This window comes from Aquarana catesbeiana, linkage group LG09, assembly GCF_042186555.1.
Source record: "Aquarana catesbeiana isolate 2022-GZ linkage group LG09, ASM4218655v1, whole genome shotgun sequence".
Classification (NCBI taxonomy): domain Eukaryota; kingdom Metazoa; phylum Chordata; class Amphibia; order Anura; family Ranidae; genus Aquarana; species Aquarana catesbeiana.
In genome coordinates this window covers 283,764,647-283,782,750 of record NC_133332.1, presented here as the reverse complement: position 1 = coordinate 283,782,750, position 18,104 = coordinate 283,764,647, and the positions used below count along the sequence as shown (strand labels likewise).

The window sequence follows — 18,104 nt, the reverse complement described above, 5'->3', positions numbered from 1 at the left end:
AGGATCTATAAAGTAAGCTCATTGTTTTACAGTAGGGTTTATATAGGTAAATATCATGAAATTTCAAATATTAAACATTGGGTTCACGTAAACCTAAATTAAAGATATATATCATTTCCTTAGTTACTTTTGTAGGTATTTAAATGATTTATACCTACTATACATATTGTTTACAAGTAGAGTGTATATAGGTCAAATAAATTCTGATAATGAGCTTTAATCGTAAGGTGGAGAAAAGGAAAGAGAAAGAAGAAAAAGGGTTGAAAGGTAGAGGTATGGTCCACAAGGTTGTCCCGCTCGTCAGTTTATTATTCTTTTTAGTTCTCTTTGAAGCCTTAGAATGGGTGTCTCTGTAAGTCATTTAATCTGTTACCATGGCAACAGGACAGAGTCATTGAAGTTTGACAGGAACTGTTGTTTTATCCAAGGATGCCAAAGTTTTTCAAATTTTGGAATTTGATTTTGATCGATGGCTACCATCTTAGCATGGGACATTGTATTATTCATTCTGTGAATTGTTTCTGCTAGTACCAATGTAGGAGATTTCCATGCCTTGGCCACTGTTTGTTTTGCAGCCGTTATTAGTTGGATCATAAGTTTGAATTGAGAGAGTGTTAACCATTCCGGTTTTAGATTAAGTAAAGTTAAATATGGATCTGGTTGTATTATTTTTTTAAATATTTTAGATGCAATCACGAAGACTTCCTTCCAGAAGGTTTGGATTACTGGGCACGTCCACCATATGTGTAAATATGTGCCTATTTCTGGGCATCCTCGAAAACAAAGAGTTGAGGTATTAGGTGAATATTTTGCCACTCTAGCGGGTACAAGGTACCAGCGAGTTAGGACTTTATAATTTGTCTCCAGTGCTAAGATGCTGGGTGAAGATGACTTAGATGTGAGCCATATGTTAGACCAGTCCGTGTCTTCTAAAGTTCGTCCCAGGTCCTCCTCCCACCTCTGAACGTAAGAGGGTCTATTAAGATTTGCTACTCCATATAATTGATTATAAAGTGATGAAATTGTACCTTTAGCAAATGGATCTTTTGTACAGATTGATTCAAAAATGGATAATTGGGATAATGGTGTATCCCCCTTTAGGAATGGTGTATAGAAATTTTTGATTTGGAGATATCTAAATATCTCAGAGTTTGGTAGATCATATTTTTCTCTAAGCGATGGGAATGAAAGGAATGATTTAGATGCTATGAAGTCATTTAGTGTCTGAATGCCTGATGTTGTCCAAGCTTTAAAAGAATTTGGGTAGATCCATGCTGGATAAAAGGCCGGATTTCTGATAAAAGAAAGGAGAGGATTGTGTGGAGATTGTAACTGATATTTGGTTTTTAGTTTATCCCAGAGAGATAAGAAGTGTTTAGCTATGGGATTATGAATTTTAAAGCGGTCTTTAGGATCAAGCCATAATAAATTTGATATTAATAGAGGGTCATTTTCTGAAGCCTCTATAAATACCCATAATGGGATTTCCTGTTTTGCATGGTATTTGGACAGACTGGCCAAATGTGCTGCTCTGTAGTAGTTAGTAAAATTAGGGTATCCCAGGCCTCCTTTATTTTTGGGAAGATGTAGTGTGTGTATAGGTATACGTGGTTTAGAAGAGCCCCATATAAACGAAGTTGCTCTTTTTTGTACTATTCTCAAAAAATAGGAAGGAATTGGAATAGGGAGGACCCTGAATAGATAAAGCAATTTGGGTAGAATAGTCATTTTGATTGCATTAATCTTCCCTATCCAGGATAAAGGAAGTTGCGACCATTGTTTTATTAGATTTGTGATCTGTCTTAATACAGGAGGATAATTGGTTGAGAATAAGTCAGAATGAGATGCTGTTAAATGAATTCCAAGATATGGGATTGATTTTTCTGCCCATGTGAATGGGAGGGCAGCCCTAGCCGGGATCAATTCCATGTTTGTGAGTGAAATATTAAGCACTAGGCATTTCTTAGGATTAATCATAAGGCCGGATAGGGCTGCAAATCCATCAAGAGCTGGTATTAAGTTAGGACCAGAGACCTGTGGTGATGATAGAAAAAGTAATATATCGTCTGCAAATATACATAATTTGTGTGTAATACCTCCTACTTCAATGCCAGTTATAGTTTGGTTTGTTCTGATGTATTGGGCCATGGGTTCGAGTATAAGGGCAAATAATAAGGTAGATAATGGGCAACCCTGTCGGGTACCTCTTTCGATATTAAAGGCTTCAGATTTGTATCCAGCATATTTTATATAGGCTTTGGGTTTATTATATAATGCTTTGATCCATGTTAAAAAGTGGGGTCCAAAACCCCATTTTTGTAATGAATATTGCATATATTGCCAGGATACTGTGTCAAATGCCCTCTTAATATCGAGAGATAGAAAACATAAAGGGATTTTCCGTTTTTTAGCAATATGTGCCAATAACACTGCCCTGCGTATATTATCGCCTGCCTGTCTATTTGGCATGAAGCCTACTTGATCTCTATGTATTAATTTCCCTATAATGCTATTGAGGCATTTTGCTATTATTTTTGCTAATAATTTAATATCGAGGTTTAACAGAGAGATAGGCCGATAATTCACACAGGAAGTATCATCAGAAAGGGGTTTTGGGATCATACAAACAATTGCCATTAGTGTTTCTTGCTGAAAAGAATGTCCATCTAGAAGTTTGTTAAAAGTTTCAGTGGGAATGGGAGAGAGTATTTCTGAGAATGTTTTATAGTATAAAGCCGAGTAGCCATCTGGGCCTGGTCTTTTGTTAAGTTTTAGGTCTTTTATGGCGTTAGCAACTTCATCTATAGTTATAGGCTCATCCAAACTGCTTTTTTGATTCTGAGATAACTCAGGTAAGGTTATTTTTGAGAAGAAGGATTCAGCTTCTGTAGGATTAAATTCATTGTTTGTCTTGTATAAAGTTGCGAGATGTGAGTGAAATTTATGGACTATTTTAACTGGATTACAAGTGTAAACATTTTTTGATAATTTCAAACGTATTGGTTTGAAAGATTTGTTAGTTGAATTTAATGCCCGAGCCAAATATGTACCTGGTTTGTTTGTATTCATGTAGAAATTGTGTTTGGAGCGTTTGAGGGATTTATCAACTGACTCAGTGAGAAATAGATCGTATTCCAATCTAGATTTTTCCAGATGAGATTTTGTACTCTGAGATGGATTATCTTGAAATGATATGTAGGCTGCATTAAAATTGAGTTCTAGTTTTTTTGCTAGATTTTTGCGTTCCCGTTTAAATAGTGCCATTTGTCTTTGTATTGTACCACGCAAGACAGGCTTATGAGCTTCCCACAGTGTTATTGGGGAAATGTCTGTTGTATTATTAATTGATATGTATTCCTTTAAAGCTTGTTCAATGGCCATCTGATGTAGTGGGTGTTTGAGCATTATGTCCGGTATGTACCACGTTGGGTCATGCGCATTTGGTATGGCTGAGGCTATAGTAGTGTATACTGCATTATGGTCAGACCACAGAATCGGAATTATATCTGATGCAATAATTTCTGGTATCATTCCTATTGTTAGAAAAATATGATCTATTCTGGTGAAGGTTTGATGAGGGTGCGAGAAATAAGTGAATTTCTTTTTCATTGGGTTACTTTCTCTCCATGAATCTACCAGATTGTATTTGGAAAGAAGTTGAGAAAAAGGTAATCTAGAGGTTATTTTGGATGGTGTAAAAGGTGATTTATCTAGAAATGGGAGGAGGACCTGGTTCGAATCCCCACACATTATCACTGTTCCTATTTTGTGTGTATTAATCACTTGTAATATATGTGAGAGGAATGGTGTAGGTTGTTTGTTAGGAGCGTAGTAGGAAATCACCGTGATTGCTGTATCCATTATATAACCCATGAGTATCAGGTATCTACCTTCTGGGTCTTTAATTTCTGATAAGGTGAATGGTGTGGATCGGTGAAATGCAATTAGAGTTCCCCTTTGCTTGGTACAGGCAGAAGCCGTGTAAATTTGTTGATAAAAAGGAGAAATATATTTTGGAGTAGAATCTTTGGTGAAGTGTGTTTCTTGGAGGCATACTATGTGAGCCTTCTTGTTATGGAAAGTACGGAAGGCTTTGGTCCTTTTTTGAGGGACATTTATTCCCTGAACATTCAGGGAAAGTATATTCAGTGGTGCCATGGCAATAGATCAAATAGTTTTGACTTACTTTTTGTTATGCAGAGCTGACTGCGCAGATCAACCTGTGTGGACTGAAGAGATGAATAGATAGAAAAGAAACCAGTGAATTCTGGAGTAAAGAGTAAACAAAAAACATATGAGATTAGATGATACATTGTATAAATTATTTTTTGCAAGTAATCACAATTTACCCGTGAAAGAGAATAAATATCTCTCTCAGGGGAATAAATGCCTTCGTCACACTCCCACATAATATGGTTGGGAGAATGAGGAGGGCTAATGGGGGTACACGGATCTTCCGCTTACAGGAGAGAAGTGCTATGTCAAAAGACATCAAAATGATGTTTCATTAATTGGAGTGCAGAATATAGTTTTTGTTGAAATTATTTATTCCAGGGTGGTTGTATATGGTTATTCTTGCCCTAGGCTAAATAATTCAGTTAGAAAGGTACTGTTAATAACTTTGGTATTGATGAAGATAGTTTGAATTATTTTGGGATTTTAACCCTTTTAGAGTAAACAATTACATATTTTATTCATATGTAACTGTTTAGATATGTTAACTCATAAAATTGACGTTGTATTGCTTCAGATTAGAATAAACAAAAACATAATTCTAGGAACTAGTTAGGTAATAATATATTTGTTTTAAGAAAAGAAAGAAAAAGCTTCCATTACTTCTGGATTATTGAACATATTTGTCCTAAAAAGTAATAAATCTATTGTTATTACCTGATAATATATAACTGAACAAGAATTTCCTTATTTCACTTATTACTTCTGATTCATATAGCCTTAGAATATATAAGAAATATAACTGGAATGTAACATGATCCCACACAGTGTGTGACTATCAGAATGCAGTTACATTCAGTTATAAATATAGGTTTTTTATAGAGAACCATCTCTTAGTATAATAAGTGAAGAGATATCAGGAATTAGGATGTCAGTCCATTGAATCTTCTTGGTCCATGGATGATGTGGCATAACGGCCTCTTTTGTGAGAATGATGATTCCCATTTTGTTCTGAAATTTTCTGGGTGCTGCCTGAAGGTGAAGATGACGCCATTCTTCTGCATGTGGGAGTGTTGCTGCTTGTGGGTTCTGTCAGATTTAACTTTAAAAGGGTTTGTTGTAGTTCATCTGCTGATCTGCTTCTGTAAATTGTACCTTGGTAGTTAAATCTGACTGAAAAGGGGAAGCCCCATTGATACATAATGTTGTGGCGTTGCAGTTCCATTAGTTGGGGTTTCATGGATCGTCTTTTAGTAATAGTAAGTTGGGATAGGTCAGCAAAAATTTGATAATTGTGTCCTTGAAAATTAAGTTCCTTTTTTTCTCTTGCAGCAATTAGTATTTGTTCTTTCCTTCTGTAATAATGAAATTTTGTGATTATATCACGTGGGGGCCCATCTTTCTTTTTGGCTGTGAGGGCTCTGTGTACTCTGTCCAGTTCTAAGCGTTCAATAGGGATATCTGGCTTTAGTTCTTGTAATAGAGCAGTAATAGTAGATTGCAGGTCTGTCACAGTTTCAGGTATTCCCCTTATGCGCAAGTTTGAACGTCTGGCTCTATTTTCGTAATCTTCGAGCTTAGTTTGAAGTATTAAATTCTCTTTTTTTAATTGTTCCAATTCTGTTATATTTTCTTGGGTTGTAATTTCAATTTCATCCATTTTTATTTCTAAGGCTGCGGTGCGGTTTCCCAGCTCTCTTATTTCTTTGGTTAGGCTTTTTGTTATTTGGTCTGAGGTTTGTTTTAAAGCCTTATGAAGCATCTTTTCAAATTCTAATAATATTACTGGGGATACTGAGGAGGCTTGTGGAGAAGTTTGTGAGAGGATTTGTTCTGTATCTGACTCAAATGGAGAGTCTTGCTGTGACATTTTCTGTCTGTGAGAGCGCCCTGATGCTGTATCTTGTGAGGTGATTGGAGCTGCTTCAGCTGCAGTGAGTGCCTGTGAGCTCTTTGTGAGGTGATTTTTATTTCTGCCACGGTTTCCTCCCAGTACCATATTTCCTGCCCAAACTTTCACAGTTTGTTCCCTGGGGCAAAAAGGTTCAAATGGATACCTTTTGAGCCTGCAGGCTCCGCTTTTTCCTTCTCTTCTCTCCTCAGCGGTGTGGAGCTCTAACAATGCATGTCTGCTCCGCTAGGCTCCGCCTCCTGCCCCCGACTTGTGTCTTTTTTCAACCTCACCTACTATGTAACTATGTAACTATGTAACTATGTAACCAGAATCTAACCAGGGAAGAGACACTGACCTTAGATCAAGGCATTAAATTTGCTCCTAAAAAGGGGCTTAATAAATTTGAGACTTACATAGGTATTCAAAAATGTATCCGAAAATTACATGTGAAGAATAGGGATGAGCTGAACACCCCCCTGTTTGGTTCGCACCAGAACATGCGAACAGGCAAAAAATGTATTCGAACACGCGAACACCGTTAAAGTCTATGGGACACGAACATGAATAATCAAAAGTGCTAATTTTAAAGGCTTATATGCAAGTTATTGTCATAAAAAGTGTTTGGGGACCTGGGTCCTGCCCCAGGGGACATGGATCAATGCAAAAAAAGTTTTAAAAACGGCCGTTTTTTCGGGAGCAGTGATTTTAATAATGCTTAAAGTGAAACAATAAAAGTGTAATATTCCTTTAAATTTTGTACCTGGGGGTGTCTATAGTATGCCTGTAAAGGGGCGCATGTTTCCTGTGTTTAGAACAATCTGACAGCAAAATGACATTTCAAAGGAAAAAAAGTCATTTAAAACTACTTTTTTAAAAAAAAATGGCGCGGGGCCCCCCAAAAATCCATACCAGACCCTTATCCGAACACGCAACCTGGCAGGCCGCAGGAAAAGAGGGGGAGTCAAGAGAGCGCCCCCCTCCTGAACCGTACCAGGCCACATGCCCTCAACATTGGGAGGGTGCTTTGGGGTAGCCCCCCAAAATACCTTGTCCCCATGTTGATGGGGACAAGAGCCTCATCCCCCACAACCCTTGCCCGGTGGTTGTGGGGGTCTGTGGGCGGGGGGCTTATCGGAATCTGGAACCCCCAGATCCCGGCCCTACCATTTCACAAAAAAAAGTGTCAAAAATGTTAAAAATGACAAGAGACAGTTTTTGACAATTCCTTTATTTAAATGCTTCTTCTTTCTTCTATCTTCTATCTTCCTTCGGTTTCTTCCTCCATCTTCTTCTTCTGGTTCTTCTGGTTCTTCCTCCGGTGTTCTCATCTGGCATCTTCCTCTGCGGAGCCGGCGTCTTCTTCCCTTCTTTAAAAAAAAAATGACGTGGGGGTTCCCCTAAATTCCATACCAGACCTGAAGGGCCCCACCCTCTGTTATTTAAGAACCGCCAGAAGTGGAGAAGCGTCACACAGCTGGAGCCTCCCATCATAGTGGATGTGGAGCGGCCCGAGAAAAAGAAGGGAAGAAGACGCCGGCGCCGTGGAGGAAGATGCCGGATGAGAACACCGGAGGAAGAACCAGAAGAACCAGAAGAAGAAGAAGATGGAGGAAGAAACCAAAGGAAGAAAGAAGATAGAGGAAAGAGGAAGCATTTAAATAAAGGAATTGTCAAAAACTGTCTCTTGTCATTTTTAACATTTATGACACTTTTTTTGTGAAATGGTAGGGGTACTTTTTTACCCCTTTACCTTTCACACAGGGGGGAGGGCCGGGATCTGGGGGTCCCCTTGTTAAAGGGAGCTTCCAGATTCCATTAGGCCCCCCGCCCGCAGACCCCCACAACCACTGGGCAAGGGTTGTGGGGATGAGGCCCTTGTCCCCATCAACATGGGGACAAGGTGTTTTGGGGGGCTACCCCAAAGCACCCTCCCAATGTTGAGGGCATGTGGCCTGGTACAGTTCAGGAGGGGGGACGCTCTCTCGTCTCTCCCTCTTTTTCTGCAGCCTGCCAGGTTGCGTGCTCAGTTAAGGGTCTTCTATAGATTTTAAGGGGGACCCCCTGAAGGGCCTGGTATGGAATTTAGGGGAACCCCCACGTAATTTTTTTTTTTTTATTTTGGTTCGGGGTTCCCCTGTGGGGAATTCCCATGCCGTTTTTATCAATGAACTTTTATGTGTATTGTCGGACCGGCAATTCATTAATAGCCGCGAGTAGTTTTAAATGACTTTTTTTCCTTTGAAATGTCATTTTGCTGTCAGACTGTTCTAAACACGGTAAACATGCGCCCCTTTACAGGCATACTATAGACACCCCCCAGATATGAAATTTAAAGGAATATTACACTTTTATTGTTTCACTTTAAGCATTATTAAAATCACTGCTCCTGAAAAAACGGCCGTTTTTAAAACTTTGCATTGATCCATGTCCCCTGGGGCAGGACCGAGGTCCACAACCACTTTTTATGACAATAACTTGCATATAAGCCTTTAAAATTAGCACTGATTTCTCCCATAGACTTTTAAAGGGTGTTCCGCGGCTTTCGAATTTGCCGCGAACACCCCAAGTTGCTCTCTGTTCGGCGAAATGGCGAACAGCCGATGTTCGAGTCAAACATGAGTTCGACTCGAACTCGAAGCTCATCCCTAGTGAAGAAGTATTATGCCCAGGTCCCTGTGGAGAAAGCAGCAATGGGGGACGGTTTTACGTAATTAAGGAACAACTCAGTCTTCAACCCCCACATAGTGAATAATAAATACATAGACCTCTTTAAGAAATTGGTCACAACTGATTTGGAACAACTTCCGGTCAAGAAAGTACATGAGCAGAAGGATATAAGAATTGGTCTCAAAAGTTTGGAAGATAGAAAAGAAATTGTCATCCGTCCAGCGGATAAGGGAGGAGGTATTGTGATATTATCCTTAGATCAGTACAAGAGAGAGATGGATAGGATTTTGGAAGATAGAAGTACCTACCAGATATTAAAATCCGACCCTTCAAAACATTTTTAAAAATGAATTGACGTCTATTACCGTATTTATCGGCATATAACACGCGCCGGCGAATAACACGCACCCCAAGTTTAGGAGGGAATTTTAAGGAAAAAAACTTTTAGGAGTAAAGTTTAAGGAAGAAAAACTTACATTAAAATGCCCATCAATGCAGCGTTATCGGTGTCCATCTGCAGCCTTGTCAGTGTCAGTGCAGCCTTGTCAGTGTCAGTGCAGCCTTGCTCCAGTGTCTATTGCATCCTTGTCAGTGCAGCTTTGCCCCAGTGCAGAATTGTCATTGCAGCCTTGCCCCAGTGTCCACTGCAGCCTTGTCAGTGCAGCTTTGCCCCAGTGCACCCATGTCAGTGCAGCCTTGTCAGTGCAGCCATGTCAGTGCAGCCTTGCCCCAGTGCAGCCTTGCCCCAGTGCAGCTTTGCCCCAGTGCAGCCTTGTCAGTGCAGCCATGTCAGTGCAGCTTTGCCCCAGTGCAGCCTTGCCCCAGTGCAGCTTTGCCCCAGTGCAGCCTTGCCCCAGTGCAGCCTTGTGTGATCGCCGCAATCCCTGCCGACATACACAGCCGTGTGTAAATTCAAATATGGCGCCAAGACTACAGGGACTCGGCGGAGCCGAGATACACATACCCGAGAGTCCTCGGCTGTTCTCGGCGCCGCTTACAGTCCCGCCCAGTCCCTGTGTGATGTCCATCATAGGGCGGGACTGTAAGCGGTGCCGAGAAAAGCCGAGGACTCTCGGGTATGTGTATCTCGGCTCCGCCGAGTCCCTGCAGTCTCGGCGCCATATTTGAATTTAAACACGGCTGTGTATGTCGGCGGCGATCCCAGCAATCGCCGCGATCGCTCCAATCACACAAAATTGGCGGGGATCAGCCTATAACACGCACCCACGATTTTCCCCTGATTTTCAGGGGGAAAAAGTGCGTGTTATATGCCGATAAATACGGTATATGTTATGGTGTAGAAAAAGATCTTTTAATTAAGCATGAGGAGAGGTATCTGGTCCCTACTGTCAGCACAATTCCAGTCATATATTATATTCCGAAAATACATAAGGACAAAGAAAACCCACCAGGCAGACCAATTGTGAGCGGGATTGATTCCCTAACCTCGCGGCTGGGTGAGTACATTGATATTCACCTACAGCCTTTAGTAAAGAACACCCAAGCGTATCTCAAAGACACCAAGCACACATTACAGTTGCTAAATGAGTGTACATCCAATGATGATTTAGTAATGGCAACAGGTGACGTGGCATCACTATACACTAGTATAGACCACCAGGGGGCCACAAGAGCAGTAAAATGGGACTTAAAAAACAACAGCGAAATGGGAAAGGAGTTGCGGAGATTCATCTTGAAATGCTTAAGTTTCTGCTTGGAACACAATTTCTTCTGGTACCAGAGCACATTTTATCTGCAGATCAAGGGCGTTGCAATGGGCGCAAAATTTCCCCCAAGTGTTGCTAATCTGTATATGGCTAAATGGGGGGCCGAGGGTATCCTGTACAATAGGGATCCTGGCATTATACTATACAGACGTTTTATTGATGACCTGTTAATTATTTGGAAGGGCAACGTGGTTTCTTTGGAAGAGATATTACAGACAATGAATGATACATAAATTGTACATATGAAGCAGACTTTGAGCTACAATTACAACAGCTGACCAACATGTTCAAACAAAAGGGATATTGAGATGACTTCCTAGAAAAAGAGAGAAATAAAATCAAAAGTATGAATAGAGGAGATCTTCTTAAGGATAGTACCAGAAATATTAGCTCCAACAAAGACATGGACACATGTATTGTCCTGGATTTTAATCTGCAGAGTAAGGAAGTAGAGAAAATTATCTCTAAATATTGGAATGTCCTGAAACAAGATGTTCATCTCAAAGGGAACCTGTCAGAAACACCCAATATTGCTATATAATATAAAAGAGCACCCAACTTAAGGGATAGACTGGTGCATAATGTGGTGGAACGACCTCCCCCCAAGCCCAAAATGTTTTGGGACATTAAGGGTTTCCACAGTTGCGGACACTGTTACAGTTGCACTAGGGTAGCTATGAATACCAGGAAAGTAAGAGTTCACTAATCCACAAAATAATTGAGTGTACACCATTAGGGACTTAATTTTGTGTAAGACTGTGGGTGTAGTTTACACAGTTAAATGTCCATGCAATTTGATCAATGTGGGAAGAACTATAAGGGCATTGAAAGAACGTATAGAGGAACATGTGAGGAATATCAGGAAGGGGTTTAATAAGCACTTTTTATCTGTGCATTTTAGGGATGTACATAACAAAACCACAAATGGTATGAAATTTTGGGGCATTGAGGCACCCAAACGCCACTGGAGAGGATCAAATTATGTGAGAGACATCAGTAAGCGAGAATCATGGTAGATACACCAGTTAGGTTCTCTCGCCCCTGGGGGGTTGAATAAAGAATTCGACCTAAAGTGCTTTTTAAGTAATTATTAGATTTTAATATTATTGACATAGGTATGTGGAGGGTATTGTTCACAATGATTAATCTATTCGCCATTAAGTATAATGATACCTCCTTATGGAGTATGAGTTCATATATATATATATATATATATATATATATATATATATATATATATATATATATATATATATATATATATATGTCTATGTGCAGGGCCGGCGCTCCCATTAGGCAAACTAGGCAGCTGCCTAGGGCGCACTGTCACCTAGGTGCGCAGCCAAAGCCGCTGGGTCCCCTCTCTGTGGCCGGCCGACAGAGCCGGGGGGTGGAATCGAATGATCAGCTGAACGGAGGAGGAGCTAGAGGAGCTCCATCCCTCCACCTGGCTGCACCGCCCCTCTCCTGTCCACTTTGCTATATCATTCCTCCACCTGGCTGCACCCCTATCTCCTGTCCACCTGGCTGCACTTCCCCTCTCCTGTCCACCTGGCTGCACTTCCCCTCTCCTGTCCACCTGGCTGCACCTCCTCTCCTGTCCACCTGGCTATATCCTCCCTCCACCTGGCTGCACCCCTATCTCCTGTCCACCTGGCTCCATCCTTCCCCCACCTGGCTACATGCCCTCTCCTCTTCACCTGGACCAGTTCTGGTGCTAAAATTATTGAATTCCTTTTTGATTTTTTTGGGGGGGCGGGGGGTGCAAGTAGCTGGTCTCGCCTAGGGCGCAAAATAGTCTAGGACCAGCCCTGTCTATGTGTATGTTTTTCCAATGGTTCTATATACAATTTATTACGGTTATCTTTTTCATTATTGGTATAGTCATATAATTACACGTCTATTCCTATAATAATATGGTATACATTTTTCTAGCATTAGCTCCCTTTTCCTTGTTATACAGTCGCTTCTACTTAAAACCAGGTTCATGTATATTAGAGCTGCATGATTCTGGCCAAAATTGCTTAGACTAAAAAGATCACGATTCTCGTGACGTAAAATCTTCACATTATGCAGAAAAAAAAAATGGGCTAACTTTACTGGTTAGTGTTGTTTTTTTTTTTTTTTTTAAATTCATTAAAGTAATTTTTTCCAAAAAAATTGCATTTGAAATACCGCTGCACAGATACAGTGTAACATAAAATATTGCAACTACCACCATTTTATTCTCTAGGATGTCTAATAAAAAAATATATATAAAGTGTGGGGGTTCTAACTAATTTTCTGGCAAAAAAAAAAAAAATGATTTTAACTTGAAACCAACAAATGTCAGAAAAAGGTTTAGTGGTTAAACCTTTTTTCATTTACACACAAAGTCTATTCCATTGACAAATTGTTACAATGTTTATACTTAAAGAGGAGTTCCCATTTAAAAAAAAAAATAAAAGTCAGCAGCTACAAATACTGCAGCTGCTGACTTTTAATAATCGGACACTTACCTGTCCCAGGGTCCAGCGATGCGTGGGATAGAAGCCCCGCTCGTCTCCCCCTCCGTTCGGCGGCGCCAGCATTGCAACTGTGGGCGCCCGGTTGTCGCTTCACAGCCGGGCACCCACTGCGCATGCGTGAGCGGCACCGCGTGCCGTGATTGGCTGCTCAGTCATCTGGGACCTGTAATGTGTCCCAGATGATTGACAAGAGGGAGGGGGCAGAGCTGAGCCCATCCTGCGTCGAGGGGAAGTGATGTCACCAGCCCAGGCACTGAAGGAGGTAGACTACGAGGCACCCCCTGGCAACAGCCATTTAGAGGTAAGTTAAAAAAAAATTCCAAATTTTTTATTTTTTTTTTTTTAGGCACATTCATGCATTTTTTTTTATTTTGGGTGGAACACCACTTTAAGTTCAACTGATAAAGAATGTTTTGATTCTTGACAGACTGCCCAGTTTTTCTCTTCCTTTCTTTGGCAGTGGCTTCAGAAGAGCAGAGAGAATTCTTTGCATATATAAGATTGAGATAATGATTCTTGACGATTAATTATGCAGCTCTAATATATATATATTTTATTTTTTTTTTATATATTTTTCATAATTTAAAAAAAAAAATGTAAGTACATAGGAAAGTTTATTCCTTTTTTAACTGCAATACTATTAGTAGCTGTTTTAAGCATTTAACACCGCCAGTTAACAAAAGTGATGATAGGCTGGTTTTTCTGTGTCCGTCCTGTTAATTTGTATTTTTTTGCACTTATTTGCTGAGCAAAGATGGCTCATGCAGGACACCGTACATCATAGGAAAAATGGTGAATCACAATGGATTGGTATATAACTGCTTTATTCATTTTTCACTTCCTTCTCCCTGGCCATGGCCCATCGCATCATTTCCTGTTTGCAATGCCTTCTGGGAAGGGGAGGCAACTTCCTCTGACACTGCCGTTGCTATGGAAACCTGACCTGAAACCTATTACACTGCTTGTGCTGCACTGAGCATGTGCGAGATCTGCAAGGATGAGATCTAGGAAGAAATACAGTCTGGCTTCAGATGCCCACACTTAAGATGGCCACGGCCTGCTGCAAGTTTATAAAATAACAAACTACTGCTATAAACTAACAAAACAGACCTTAGTTTACAGACTAACATTACTAGAATACATTAAGCTTGTGTATTATAGGGGTATTTTTATTCAAAAAATATAATTTCGGCCGGAACACCACTTTAAACCTCATTTGCCATGTAGTTGCCCACCACATTTTTGTTAATTTGTTCAGATTTTTTGCAAGGTTTCCACATCCTGCGGAGAAGTTATTGCCCTGCTTAGCTTAGTATCGTCCGCAAATACAGAGATTGAACTGTTTACCCCATTCTCCAGGTCATTTATGAACAAATTAAATAGAATTGGTCCCAGCACAGAACCCTGGGGGACCCCACTACCCACCTCTGACCATTCCAAGTATTCCCCATTTACCACCAAAATAAAAGGGGAGTGGGAATAGGACCCAAGGTGTCCTTACCTTCAGTGAAGGAAAAGGAACAAACTGCGGTTTAACCTGATAACTTAATTAGAACAATTAGTAGAAAAACATTTTAATCATTGAAAGGAAAGCATAAACAATAGGAGATTGCATAAGGTAAAAACTGACAACGTTGTCACTTAAAAACGCATGCCCATGAGCTCAGCCATATCCCAATCATCCATACGTGTCAATCATCTCAAGTCATTAAGTGTGACTTAATATATAATGCTTACATGTGTTTCGGCGAGGTGAGTTCCGGGAAACCTTGGTAGCACAAGTCTGTACCCGTATTGTGCTCAACCATGGACCTCCAGACTCCCTATATGCCTATAGATCTGCTGCATTAAGTCTTTACAATTTTGAAGAAAGCATTGGTTATCTCAGACAAATAAATGCAATTCTGGCTAGAAAGTATTCCTGATAGTTAGTGAACAGGACAGGTTTAATTTCTGGATGTAGCACTGTCAATCATAGAGATAATATATGGGCATGCGTTTTTAAGTGACAACGTTGTCAGTTTTTACCTTATGCAATCTCCTATTGTTTATGCTTTCCTTTCAATGATTAAAATGTTTTTCTACTAATTGTTCTAATTAAGTTATCAGGTTAAACCGCAGTTTGTTCTTTTTCCTTCACTGAAGGTAAGGACACCTTGGGTCCTATTCCCACTCCCCTTTTATTTTGACTACTTCTCCTGTTCTGACAAGGAACACCAACCTATTAGGTGAGCCGGTAACCTGTTACCTGAATTGACCAACGATACTGGTCATCAGGACCCTGCCCATTGCGTTTTTTACTACGATTTGTATACCCATTTATCACCACCCTCTGAACTCGACCTTGTAGCCAGTTTTCAAACCATGTACTCACCCTATGGTAAATGCCAACGAACCTTATTTTGTACAGTAAACGTTTATGGGGAACTGTGTCAAATGCTTTTGCAAAATCCAGATACACCACGTCTACGGGCCTTCCTTTATCTAGATGGCAACTCACCTCCTCATAGAAGGTTAATAGATTGGTTTGGCAAGAACGATTTTTCATGAATCCATGCTGATTACTGCTAATGATACTGTTCTCATTACTAAAATCATGTCTATAGTCTCTTATCATCCCCTCCAAGAGCTTGCATACTATTGATGTTAGGCTAACTGGTCTGTAAATCCCAGGAATGTATTTTGGACCCTTTTTAAATATTGGTGCTACATTGGCTTTTCTCAGATCAGCTGGTACCATTCCTGTCAGTAGACTGTCAGTAAAAATTAGGAACAGTGGTCTGGCAATTACTGGACTGAGTTCCCCAAGTACCCTTGGGTGCAAGCCATCTGTTCTCGGTCATTTATTAATGTTAAGTTTCCCAAGCCTACTTTTAATTCTGTCCTCTGTTAACTATGGAGGTGCTTCCTGTGAAGTGTCATGTGGAAAAACACTGCAGTTTTGGTTACTGAAGCCCTCCGATTCCCTTGTGAAGACTGAGGAGAAGAATAAATTCAATACCTTCGCCATCTCCCCATCCTTTGTAACCAGATGACCTTCCTCATTCTTTATGGGGCCAATATGGTCTGTCCTCCCTTTTTTACTGTTTACATACTTAAAGAATTTTCTTGGGATTTTTTTTGCTTTCTTCCACTATGTGTCTTTCGTGTTCTATCTTAGCCGCCTTAATTGCACACTTACATTTCTTGTTGCATTCCTTATAAAGTCTGAATGCTGATAATGATCCCTCAACCTTGTATTTTTTGAAGGCCTTCTCCTCTGCTTATATATGCATTTTTACATTGGAGTTAAGCCATCCAGGACTTGTGTAATTTAAAAGAGTGAACAAAAGTCCTGGATGGCTTAACTCCAATGTAAAAATGCATATAAAAGCAAAGGATAAGGCCTTCAAAAAATACAAGGTTGAGGGATCATTATCAGCATTCAGACTTTATAAGGAATGCAACAAGAAATGTAAGGGTGCAATTAGGGCGGCTAAGATAGAACACGAAAGACAGATGGTGGAGGAAAGCAAAAAAAAATCCCAAGAAATTCTTTAAGTATATAAACAGTAAAAAAGGGAGGACAGACCATATTGGACCCATAAAGAATGAGGAAGGTCATCTGGTTACAAAGGATGGGGAATATTGTTCTGCTTTAACCACTTGCCACCTGCCTTCTGCATGTATACTGCAGCAAGGTGGCTCGGCTGGGCAAACTGAAGTACCTGTATGTTGCGTTGGTCCATACATGTGATAGTGTGGGCGCGCGTACTATCACAATGTCCGCCGGCCCCCCACAATCGCGGTACAGAGAGGCAGAACGGGGATGCGTGGAACTTTATGTGTTGGAATTGTGTACACACGATCAGAATTTACGACAACGGATTTTGTTGTCAGAAAATTTGAGAACCAGCTCTCAAATTTTGTGTGATGGAAATTCCAATGGAAAATGTCCGATGGAGCCTACACATGGTCGGAATTTCCGACAACAAGCTCCCATCGAACATTTTCTGTCAGAAAATCTGACCGTGTGTACGGGGCATTAGTGTGTATTTTATTGGAGCAGAGTGTGAATTGAGGCACTAAGCTTACCACTGTACACACTTAGTAGAACAAAGATGCCTTCTGAGGGATTCCGGATGAACCTGTAGAATTTATTCAGCTATCATCTGAATGTATAAAAAATGCTAGGTTTCAGAGTTATTTTATAAATGACCTGAAGCCAGTCACATCTTAGCTATTGTCTGTCATCTGCTAGTAATTCTGAGAATTTTTATTGTATTAATCAATTACTAACTATAACAGGAAACCATTATATTCTGAGTTTTAAATAAGGTAAACAAAATGTTTACAATATAGTATATTGACAGGTGGATATGGAGTATTGATAACTTACTAGTTATTAAAGTGGCCAGTTCAAACCCTTATGTTCTGGTTATTTTGCACATTAACAGTAGTTGCATTTAGGTAGCTCATTCATTTCAATAGATTGGTATCACACCAGAAGACCGAAAAAACAGGCAAGCAACCTTTTTCTCCTGACACAGCATTCTACAAAGCATGGTTATGCATTAGCACACATTGTGGTTCACTACATTGCAGGTTCATTGTGACAGTGTCTTAAGATGCTATTCATAATCAATGGTACTGCAATGCACTAACACTTGAAACATGAATTACCACACTGAAGTTGTGTGAATGAGCCCTTGTGCAGATTGTCTGAACACACACCAGGGTCCACTCATCAGAAATGATCAATGAAAACTATAGTTGATGAAAAATGGCCATAAGAAAAAACAACAATTGAAAAAAAAGCAGTAAATATACTGTCCTAGAGATTGACCTGTTTGTTCAGTCTGTCCATTATTTTGTGGTCAGCCAAATAAAAATTCCCGTCAGTGTTCAATACTTTGCATTGTGCCTTCCAAAACTTGGAATCCCACAGTCAGTCTGCATACTGTAGATTTAAAAAACTGTTAGATGGTGGAACTAATAAAATACAACAAAGTAATAAAGACCCAGGGGGGTATCATCCCAGACTGAATATCAGACTAGAGTCTCTAAATGACAATATCAATAGGGATGCCATGAAATCTAACTATTTTCTGCATTAAAGTGTTAGTAAACCCACAACAGTAAAATCAGTCTGTATAT

At 40.1% G+C, this 18,104-nt stretch overlaps 1 protein-coding gene across 1 annotated transcript in view; it reads left to right on the top strand.

The window, feature by feature from the left end:
* The window catches only part of ADGRD2 (adhesion G protein-coupled receptor D2), a 1,056,485-nt gene that overhangs the window by 299,442 nt on the left and 738,939 nt on the right, over positions 1-18,104 (top strand). The gene's annotated exons all lie outside the window — the stretch shown is intronic.